Genomic DNA, 12,369 nt, shown 5'->3' with positions numbered 1-12,369 from the left:
AACTTTAATGAACAACACTTTTTCACTTGTTTCTTAGTTAGATTTGCAAGGCTTCAATACTAAACTTGAACACTTGTTTCTTGAAGTACTAAACCCTAGATCTACCTAATTACAAGTAAAGTGCATTTTATCAAAGGATTAAGCAATTACATAAAATGTCCCTAACAATTAACATATGCATGTAAAGCTCATCGAATACTTGACTATTCCCTCGAACATGAATGATGTTAGGGGTTAAGGGGGAGAAATTTCTAATCCCACACGCTTAAAAAATAAGATTATTTTTTATAGCAGTAATCTAATTTCCAAATTTCTTTGTTGGAAGATTAATCTTCAAACTTCATCTATTAATGATAAAGAGATTTAGGGTTCGATTCTTGTCTACTCAAAAAATCAATTGGTGTCTTAGCCTAATGATAAAGAGCAATCATTAGGAGCAGATTGGTACAAATTTAATGCAATTTAAATTGGCGAAAAGCCACTTTTAGTCTCTACATTTTCAGGCGATTCCCATTTTAGTCCATACATTTTATTTTTACCGCTTTTAGTCCCTATTCTGAAAAATGCTTCTCGTTTTCGTCCCTACCATTACATCAGAAACGGAGAAAGCTGACGTGGCAAACGGTAGGAATAAATAATAGTAAATTAATGTCCATGTGGCCTAAATTAATAATAAAAAATATTTTTTCGCATTAAAAATGTCATGTCAGCATCTAAATAAAAAAAATAATTTATTAATTTTAACTAAATAAAAAAATTTAAAAACGAAAAATCATATGAATTGAGATCTAAGTGTGTCTTGAACAAGAACAATAAGAACACAATCTTAGATCCAAGAACACAAACCCAGAAATTAAAAAAAAAAAAAAAATTACAGATCTAAGCCATGGGATATTTTCATTTTCTTGAAAATCTCTATCTCTCTCTCTCTCTCTCTCAGGCTTGGATTCCTCATGATCTGCAGAAAATCAAAGCTCTTGGTTGTAGAGCTTTGGAATGGGAAGCTGAGAAAAGCTTCAAAAAACACAAAAATGGCTTCGTATCAAGTCCTAAACCATTCCCATCATCAGGTACGCGATTCTTGCTCTACTCAAGTACGCCATGGATATTCTAAAGCTCAAATGTGCTTGAACAAGATTCTGGGTATAATTTCTCTATCCCACCTCCAGAAACCCCAAAAGAAAGTCAAGCTTTTGAAATAAAGCAGTGTGAGAACAACAATAATCGAGGGGTTGGCATCGATTTGAATCTGAGATTGGGTCTTCTCGGGGAGTCTGAAGAGGAGGAAGAGTCTTTGGCTGAGAATGGAAACAACCTCTGTGCATGTAGTGTTGTTGTGGGTAAAGTCTCTGCTGAGAGCACATATTCGATGGCCGAGTCTGCGCCTACTGTACATGTTGATCACGTAGTGGCGGCGGCGGCGAAGAAGAGCTCGGAAAGTGAATGTGATTCGTAAGAGAAACTCGCGGTGGAGAAAGTTGTGGAAGTTTCAGAGATCACAACCCAACAACGAGTTGAAGAAAGCAGCGAAATTGACGATGACAACGACGAGGTGGTGGTGGTCAAAACTATGGCGTTTAAGAGAGAAGAAAATGAGAACAAGAGCATTGATTGTCTGGGTTTACTCGTTGAAGTGGCAAGGCTTATTTCTGGGTTTGTGCTCTTGGATTTGAGTTTGTATTCTTATTGTTCTTGTTCAAGACACACTTAGATCTCAGTTCATGTAATTTTTAGTTTTTAATTTAGTTTTTAATTTTTTTATTTACTTAAAATTAATAAATTAATTTTTTTAATTTAGATGTTGACGTGACTTTTTTTAATGCCAACAAAAAAATTTTATTATTAATTTAGGCCACGTGGACATTAATTTACTATTATACATTCCTATCGTTTGCCACGTCAGCTTTCTCTGTTTCTGATGTAACGGCAGGGACCAAAACATGAAGCGTTTTTAAGGATAGGGACTAAAAGAGGTAAAAATAAAATGTAAGGACTAAAATGGGAATCGCCTAAAAATGTAGAGACTAAAAGTGGCTTTTTGCCATTTAAATTTTGTAGAATATGACTAGGTGTACGTTTGTTTACACTTTTAGAGCCCAAAACGCACATTTCTTAGCCCAAAATCTAAAATGCGTGTTTGGTAAATTATTGCTACTGCGCGTTATCAAAAAGCAACTTTTCCAAATATGAAGGAGTAGGGCATTTTGAAAACGGACCTCCAAGCTACTTTCCTGAAAATGCAGGCTTCTTTAGCTTCGTTTGAAATCTTACCGTTGGTCATTTTCAACATTATCCCTAAACTACCCTTATTTTTATTTTGAAATCCCAATTTTACCAAGATCTCTATAAAAAAAAATACCGTGATTCTTCTTCTACCGCTGCAAGCTTCTTCTTCAATTCCAACATAAACCCACTACTGCTACAAGCTTCTTCTTCTATTGCGTGATTCTTCTTCTGCAGTTGCGACTTCTTCTCTCATTTTTTTTTGTGTAATATATTTCTTTCTATCTTGTCTTTTGGGTGAAGAAGAAGAACTGTATTTTGGGTGAGGAAGAAGACCTGAAGAAGAGACAAGATAGTGACTGGAGGAAAAGAAAAGATATTCGATGGGAATGGGGGAAGAAACGGGAGGATGAGAAAAAAGAGAAAAAAAATAAAAATAAAGGTAGTGAGTGGGACACGTGGATATGATGTAGGGAAATTTACTAAATAAAAATTACAATTATGTTAAAACACAACAAATTTTCACAACAGTTGAGGTATCAAATATTTCATATGTCAAAATAAAATAAAATAAAATGATAAAATATTAACTAGGACTGACCACAACTAAAAACAAAGAGTATTATAAAAATATTGTGACATTTTATTATATCTCTAAACTTTTTAAATTAGTACTATTTTTCTTTAGAAAAAAAATGGTGCTATTAACAGAATATTTTTATAACAATTTCATAATAAAGTTTACATGGTAAGTTGTTATTGGTTCTCATCTAGACCTACCAGTGACATTATTTTTTTTCTACCATTAACAACTTGTCATATAAACTTTATTGTGAATTTTTTGTGAAAATATTGTGCTTATAACTTGCATTAAGAGAGGTAATTAAAACAAATAATTCTCTTTATATATATCTTGTCCTTTTTGGTAATTTACAACTCAAACTGCCACTTTTATAAGTATTAGCCAAACACTCAGCTTTTTCAAAAAACACTTTTTAACAGTTTTTACCAAATACTCAGCTTTTCAAAAAGCCTAGTTTCATACTGCACTTTTTAAAAACCCCACTTTTTCAAAAAGTCCGGTTTCAAAAAGCTGAACCAAACTCACCCTATGAATCAAAACTTAAAAAGTAATTTTACATTTCACATAATAAATGGCCTTTGTTGCCTCAAACCAAGTCTGAGCCACAGAAACTAAAAGTTAAAAAATTCCATTATATCTTATCATATGCTTTTTTGTAACCCCTTGATAATTTTGTGCAAGGGCAAATATTCCTTGAAGATAGTGACTTTATCAAATGTTCTTTCTTATTTATTAAAATTTCCTTGTTTCTTTAATTGTTGTGAATGGTTAATTTGCAATTTTAGCCTACTAAATTTTCATCATCCAACACTAGCAATTCTTTTTCACATAATAAGGCTTCACAACACCAACGTGATGGTAAATACAAGGGTGGAATATGATAACAATTTTTGTGAAGAAATACATTAAGAATGTGACGACAAAGCAATACCCAAAATTCAAAATGTTTGAAACTACAATTATTTCTCTAACTGAAAGTCCAACTTCTTTGTATAACAGAATGTAATTTTTATCATCTTCAATGATAACTCAATTGGCCGGAAGAAATCGTACTCCCGAAGGGGACAACAATTCATGATTGTGATATACAAAAAAAATAGTGACATGCCATTTTCTTGGAAAAAATGTCTATTGACTTTCGCAATACAATAGTTAGACGATCTTTGCATCCACATTTTAAAGACCTTCTATTTTGTTGTTCCTTAGATGGATCCACCATTTTTAGTGGTTGTCTTCCTTCCCGATGACAAAAGAAATTATGTATTCCTATTTCTCCTTTTTTTTTTTTTTTTTTCGAATGACCTTTTCGAAGTGTAAAACCATTTTGATTTACATAATTTTAATAGAAAATGAAAGTTTCTTCTTCACTAAGAAAACATTGACCAATAAAAGGCTTAAATTCATTTTCTATTGAATTTATATCCTCGTATTCTTTAATAACCCTAGTTTCTTCTATTGGACATTCATTCCAATCAATTATTTCCCCTTCACAAGTGTTATTATTTTTTCCATCATTCGGAAACTCATTTAACTCAACACAATTCCTTGAAACACTTCCACAAATCTCACTTGCAATTAAATCATCATCAATTTGTGCTATATTAAAACAAGAATTAAAAAAAAAAATCAATATCATATTATACGTTAAATGAAATATGGACTACAAATAAAATAAAAATAATAGTACCTTCTTAAGGTAGTTCATTTAAGTCAAAGTAATTCATTGGAACAAGTTGATGAGTCTCACTTGCAATTAAATTGTATCCATTTGTACGATATTAAAACAAGATTAAAACAATCAATATCATTGTAGGGACCCAATTTGGATTGACCCTGAATACGAATGAGTTTTTTCCCAACCAGCCCAAACAATAAATTTATAGAGAGTGGATTGAAAGGTTTAGGTGCTGGTCGTCGATCACCATGCATGAACTTTTCTTATAAAAAATGCTAAGAGTGCATTTACAGATGGGGGACGCTCCTCTGCCCGTGGCTGAGGAGGCCTTATTGTTCTCTCTTTTTCCCCCCTTTTACTTTACTAGCTTTTCTTTTATAGTTTTTATCTTCCTATCCCCTCCTTCCATCTGTTCATCTATTTGCCCTTTTTTTCGCCGTCCGTCCATCAGATTATCGGTACTCAATGTTTATCCTGCCAAGGGGTTACCTCCCCATTAATGCGGCCAGAGGGGTTAGTTGAATGCATTAAATGTGAGAGTGACAGCTTACTTTGGGGTTAGTCTCTCCCTAAAATTACCTTCGTCAGGCCGAGGATAAGGTGGTCCTCGGTGTGGATTGGGAAAAAAAAGGCTTTCCCTCACCTTGGCCCTGAATAGCCTGTGCTCCTCGGCCTGGGCCTCGGGCCTGCTACATGATGGGCCGAGGCTATCAGGCCCATGGGCCCCACAATCATATTTTAGGATAAATGAAAAAATAATTATACAAATAAAAGAAAATAATAGTTCATTCTTGAAGTAATTCATTTAAGTTAAAACATTTCCTTTTAACAACTCGATGAGTCTCACTTATAACTAAATTCTCATCTATTGGTACTACATTAAAGCTAGATTAAAACAATGGACATCATATATTAGGATAAATGAAAAAAAAAAAAAAAAAAACATGATACAAATAAAATAAAATAATGATTTGATGCGCTGAGCTCCATTGTCACTTTCTAAGTTACAATAGTAAGCATTAATGCACTATCATGTGTATTGTTTAGAAGATTTTAGCACTAGGCTTATATAGTACTTGAGATTTTATATTTGTTGTACCTATAATATTGGTCTAGAACTTTTTTTTTTTTTGACAGATAGAACTTTTTAGATGTAAAAGAATGACCAATTATATAGGCTTCAAGAGTACACAACACTAGTGTAGATGTTTGTGCTCATTGGGTAGCACCGCGAAACTTGAGAGTGAATGAGAAATCACTCTAGGATAAATGAAAAAATAATGATACAAATAAAATAAAATAATAGTACATTCTTGAAGTAATTCATTTGAGTCTTATTTGAACTTTTCTTCATGTCTTATTTTCTTTGAAGTGCATTTGATAATGGTAAAGTGAAAAAAGTGAGTTTGATATTAATTAAGTAAAAGGAGATAAAGAGTAAAATATTGATAAAGTGAAATTGGGTAGAAAATAAAAAGTGAAATGAAAGGAAGTGTGTTAAAGGGCACTTTTGTTACATAATTATCAAAGAAACTAAACTTCACGCCTAAAATAAATACCATCTGAAAATTTAATTTTTACCATTTTCCTATGCAAGAGGGGCCCAACAGTTTGTTCATTAACAGGTGCTGCCCAGCTCTTGTTAACAAAAACGATATAAAATAATAAATATGTTTGGTTAATGGATGTCTTTAGAGTATCTTTTAATCATTCATTTAAAGAAATTTTTAATAAAAATTTAAAAAAATGTCAAAAAATTAGTTACTTTTTCACTTTTATATAAATTTTGTCATAAAATAGTTTATTAATGGATGTACAGACTCCAAGGGCACTTGTTAGTAAAACTCATAATAAATAGGTTCCTAGTATTTGCATTATTTTTTACTTTTTATTGCATTGATGTGATTTTTTAATAAATTAACTTTTCCACTCTTACTTTGACTACATTAATGTAACTAATATTATGCCCGTGCTATGCACGGCTTAATCAAAATTCATATTTACATAATTTTATAATTAATTTACTTAAAATTAAATAATAAAATAAATAATAAAAATAAATAAATATTTTTCTTTTAAGTTTTATTTTGGAGATAGGATTTTATTTACTCTTAACAATAAAAGGATTAGATGGAGAATTTGGGTTGTAATTCAACTTATCAACTTAGAAATTATAGGAGGAGAAGATAAGAACAAAAAAAATTATATCTTTTTTTTTTTTCAATAAAAGAAAGTACAAAAATTTCCGGAGATGAAACAAACAAACCATCTCTTTGCAACTAGCAGACCATCCATCAAGTATCCACGTGGAATCATAGAAGATGTATTGTAAAGGTGGATAAATTTACTTTTCCTGCTGATTTTGTGGTGTTAGATATGAGGAAGACCAAGAAGTCCCACTAATTCTTGGCCGACCATTCTTGGCTACGGGAAGGGCTTTAATGGATGTTCAAAAGGGTGAGTTAACATGAGAGTGAACAAGGAAGAGGTTATGTTCAACATCTACGAAGCCATGAAATTTCCAGAAGACCAAGCACTTGCTTTCGGTAGATGTTCATTGAGCAATGTGTAGTAGAAGCCTTTCAAGAGGATGTGCCAGCCGATCACCTAGAACGATGTATCACTACTTCATCTCATGCTTATGATTTTAATAACTATGCTGTTTGTGATTTGATTTACCTTTTGTTAGTGAAGAATTTCTCCACTATGTATTTGCCTTGGAAGCATTGCAGCAGGTTACATCATTTAGCAAAGAAGTGGTGGAGAAGCTAGAGCCAATGGTAGCAAAGACAGATTCTGTAATCTCTACAGAAAAAGTGCAGCAAACAACAACTCCAGAGTTGAAGCAATTACCTGAGCATCTTCGATATGCATTTTTGGTGATAGTTACACCTTTCCAGTGATTGTTGCGGCATCACTTACACCTGAAGAAGAGGAAAGGTTGCTACGTGTGTTAAGGGAGCATAGAACAGCCTTGGGATGGACTATTTCTGACATAAAAGGTATGAGTCCTTCCATTTGCATGCACAAGATTTTAATGGAGGAACTTTACAAACCGTCAATTGAGCACCAAAGAAGATTAAATCCAGCAATGAAGGAAGTTGTGAGAGCTGAAATTTTGAAGCTCCTCAATTCTGGAATTATTTATGCTATTTCAGATAGCTCATGGGTAAGTCCAGTGCAGGTTGTACCAAAAAAGGGTGGAATGACGGTGGTGAAAAATGACAACAATGAGTTTATCCCACAAGAACAGTCACAGGTTGGCGTGTATGTATGGATTACCGCAAGCTGAACAAAGCAACAAGGAAGGACCATTTTCCACTTCCCTTCATTGATCAAATGTTGGATCGATTGGCCGGATATTCCTACTATTGCTTCTTAGATGGTTATTCAGGGTATAACCAGATTGCCATAGCCCCCGAAGATCAGAGAAAACTACATTCACATGCCCCTATGGAACATTTGCATTTAGAAGGATGCCCTTTGGATTGTGCAATGCCCCAGCGACATTTCAACGTTGCATGATGGCCATTTTTTCTGATATGGTGGAAGATATAATGGAATTTTCATGGAAGACTTTTCAGTTTTGGTACATCTTTTGATCATTGTTTGCATAATTTAGCTCTTGTTTTGCAGAGATGTGAAGATAAAAATCTTGTCCTAAACTGGGAGAAGTGTCATTTCATGGTTCAAGAAGGGATCGTGCTTGGCCATAGAGTGTCATCTAAAGGAATTGAGATTGATCGAGCTAAAATTGCAACCATAGAAAAACTACCACCTCCAAAGAATGTGAAGGGAATCAGAAGCTTTTTGGACATGCAGGATTTATAGAAGATTTATAAAGGATCTTTCTGAACTCTCTAAACCTTTATGTAATCTTCTTGAAAAAAATTCTGCATTTGACTTTGATGATGTTTGTTTGCAGGCCTTTAATGCAATCAAGGAGAAACATGATTTCAGCACAATATGATTGTACCTGATTGGAGTCAACCTTTTGAAGTCATGTGTGATGCAAGTGACTTTGCACTTGGAGCAGTGTTAGGACAAAGGCGAGACAAACTGTTTAGGGCCATATATTATGCAAGCCGGACATTGAATGAAGCCCAATTGAATTATACAACAACTGAGAAGGAGATTCTTGCTGTGGTGTTTGCTTGTGACAAATTTNGTACGATGCATAGGGCTTAATCAAGAATTGCGTGTAAACTGAAAATAAGAAAATATTTCTTAGTTTCATTGAAATTAAATAATAAAATAGATAATAAAAATAAATTATTCTTTTACTTTTTTTTTTTGGAAGTGAAATACTCTTTTAGCCTAAGTTAAAACATAAAAAATCACAATATATACACAGATATAAATGAAAATGCCTAAGATTGAGTATATAAATGCAATCCATGAAATAATTTAAAATATGGTTTACTAAAAGATTCAATTAAAAAATTATAATAAAATGTTTATCTATAAATCTAAAATTGAAAAATATTATTTCATTTAAATATTTTATATGGTTCCAAAGAGATTTTCTCTCAACCTAATTAATTTCATTAAATTAGCGAATTAATATTTTCCGCTTACATCATTTTAGTATTTTTTTTAGTAATATTTAAACTTAAGAAATAGTAAATAAATAGATTTATTTACTTAATTAAATCATTTATATATAATTAGATAGTCTAAGAGAATTATATAAGTTTATTTATTTTAAGATCATTATTACATTTATATTTGAAAAAATTGGTAATGATTAATACCTTGATGCTACCATTTAATGGTCCTCTTCCTCGTCTTTTTCTTCCTCCTAATCATTTGGATCAAGCTTGTGGCGATTGTGTTGCATTGTTTATATTGGGAACTACTTGAGTTCAATAAAAAAAAAAAAAAAAAAACTCAGCTTATTTGTACTCTTTTTCAATTCAAATATTCTTTTTTTTTTCTTTACCTCATACTCACACAAATAAATAAATAAATAAAATAAAAAGAAGGGTGATATTCCGACTGACTCATATGGTGAAATCTTATATTCGAAAAGTGGTTCAGAGAATCAAAGATTCAAAGGTTTTAGTGCTCATAATCCCACCACCACTATTCTCTGTCAACGTATTCTTGTTCTTTGAGTTGATTATTGTTTTAAGCCATTGCATTGCATTTTCTAGATTTTGTGATGGGCGAAGTTAATAGCTTTTTTTGGGGGTGAGCTCACATAATGACAGGAGTACTAAATAGCTTAGTGTATAGGATATTAGTAGATCTGGGATTTGAGAAGAAAAAACTTGATATGAACAAAAAAAAAAAAAAAAAAAGAGCTTACCTAATCAAGAAGTTTAGGTATACTTATCCCAAAAAAATAGTTAATGTTATTAGCTACAAAAAAGAAATAAATTTATAAATTTTTACGTGAAGTAGGTGAAGTAGAGTGAAGTAGCGCTTTTTTTTTTTTTTTTTTAAGATAAACTACTAAAAAATTCTTCGTGAGGTGATGTAGTTTTTCTTTTATGTGAAGTAGTTTTTATTTTTTTAGATAAACTAATATATATATATATATATATATATAACTGAAGCATTTGAAGCTCCCACAATTTCCCACGTCAGCATAATATTAAAAAAAAAAAAAAGTAATAACACTTTTCTAAAACCCGACTCTACCACTTCTCTGCCTTCTGGCTTTCAATTATTTTGAAAAAACACACATGTTGAAACTTGGTGTACTATCAACATATCTGATGCGTTAAATTTGTCACAAATATTTAAATTTATCATCAGTTTTTATATTATATATAGTTTTTGTGATCTTACATTGAGTTTACTTGAGTTGCTAATCTTTGTTTGCGTCTAAATAAGTCTTGAGTTTAACTGATCTAATATGTTTTTCATCTTTAAAATTTCAGAATATATCAAGAAACCTTAAGAGAATTTGACAAAAGTGGGAATCCACGTAAGGAAGATGAAGACAAGGCAGGGTTTCTTCAGAAGTGAATGATAAGGTATCAAGTTGGGTGTGCATGATGGGTTCTGAAATATTTGGCTCTTAGAGCTCTGATTGTTTGCGTTTGTGCATGAGTTCCTCTTACATGGTTTGATCATCATCTATCCACTTTGTTCTCTCTTTGAATTCTCATGTGTGGTTGTCTCTATGTTGATATGCACTAGCAAAAACTTTGGCAGCTAGGGACAAACAATATTTTGTAAATAGTCTATAGGCCCCTCTTGGATGCTAACTATGGTGTATGTTCCTCTTAGTAGCTGTTGTATCGTCATTATATTGGTTAAACTTGGCTATATGATGTTTTTATAATGACTTGGCTATTTAAATTTAATATGACTTTAAAGGTTTGCTTCTCTGTTGAATGCAGTTCAGTTGTTTGATAAAATTCCTCTTTCAAAATATGCACAATACACGTCTAATATGAGTGTGTATATTGTGTTTGTTTCTATGCTTTTAAACATGCATCATTGTTTGTAGTGTGAAACCCAGTTGAAATTTTCACCATTTCAATCAATCTTTTTTTCTATATAATAAACACACAAAATGACCATATTGGTTGTGGGATTTGATTATATTGGTTAAAACTTGGCTATATGATGTTTCCAAAATGACTTTACAATTTAAATTTATATGTTAATTATCCTTAATTTATTGTTAAGTTGGTGCTAAATGTTATTCAAATCATATTTTGAGAGGTACTTTTTTTTTTTTTTTTTTTTGGTTGGGATTATTCCAATCTTCTATTAAATTTGATTCAAATAGTAAGCTTATAATTAATCTCTCTGTGGTGTTTGCTTGTGACAAATTTCGGTCTTACCTCATTTGTACAAAGGTGATAGTGTTCACTGATCATGCAGCACTTCGCTATTTGTTTGGCAAGAAGGATGCTAAGCCTAGGTTGATTCGTTGGATCATTCTTCTTCAAGAATTTGATTTGGAGGTTCGAGATAAGAAAGGAAGTGAAAATTCAGTTGCTGATCAACTCTCTCGGTTGGAGCAAGAGGAAGTAAGACCAGATTTAGTGATCCAAGAAACATTCCCTGATGAGCAGTTGTTTGCATGTGAGATCAAGCTTCCTTAGTATGCTGATATTGTAAACTTCCTAGCTTGTAAGGTATTGCCACCAGATCTTACTTACCACCAACGTAAGAAATTTTTGCATGATATGAAATATTATCTTTGGGATGAGCCTTTGCTTTTCAAAAGATGCCCTGATCAAATCATCCGGAGATGTGGGCCAGAAGAGGAGATGCAAGCCATTCTCCATCATTGCCATTCCTCATCATATGGAGGACATTTTGGAGTAACATGAACAGTAGCTAAGGTACTTCAAAGTGGTTTCTTTTGGCCTTCTATTTTTCGTGATAGTTATACTTTGGTGAAAACCTGTGATCGGTGCTAGCGTATGGGAAATATTTCAAGGCGTCAAGAGCTACCATTGAAAAAAGTGGGAATGTAATTTATATATATAATTATAGGTTATTGTTGGTAGTGTAATTGGGATTCGGCCATCTTTATATAGTTATTGGGTATGATTTAAAAAAAAAAAAAAAGATTCTATTGATCATTGACGGAATGCAACACCTACTCTTCTAAGTTTATGAAAATTATTTTGAAGGAAAAATGTCAACAAAAACTTATTTCTTTCAGTTAATTACTTACTTTCAACAAAAATAATTGTCAACAACTTACTTTAAATTATCCTGTGCATCGTAGGGGTTAGCGACTAGTTAATGATAAGAATGAATTAGAATCCTCATGAGATACTGCTTAATGATAAGAATGAATTTTTAGTTCTTTAAAAATCTAAAAATTTAATAAAATTTCTGCAATTTGGTGAAGACACTTACCGCAACCATAGCGTCTAAGCCCAACTTTTATAATATATATAATATGATATAT

The 12,369-nt window shown here is 32.2% G+C and overlaps 1 pseudogene; it reads left to right on the top strand.

The window, feature by feature from the left end:
• The window catches only part of LOC136066163 (uncharacterized), a 21,026-nt pseudogene extending 9,247 nt beyond the window's left edge, over window positions 1–11,779 (top strand).
• The last annotated feature ends 590 nt before the right edge of the window (window positions 11,780–12,369 follow it).

This window comes from Quercus suber, unplaced genomic scaffold (assembly GCF_002906115.3).
Source record: "Quercus suber isolate HL8 unplaced genomic scaffold, Cork oak 2.0 scaffold_167, whole genome shotgun sequence".
In the NCBI taxonomy this organism is placed as follows: domain Eukaryota; kingdom Viridiplantae; phylum Streptophyta; class Magnoliopsida; order Fagales; family Fagaceae; genus Quercus; species Quercus suber.
The sequence above is the reverse complement of the archived record's forward strand: the minus strand, read 5'-3'. Positions and strand labels throughout refer to the sequence as shown.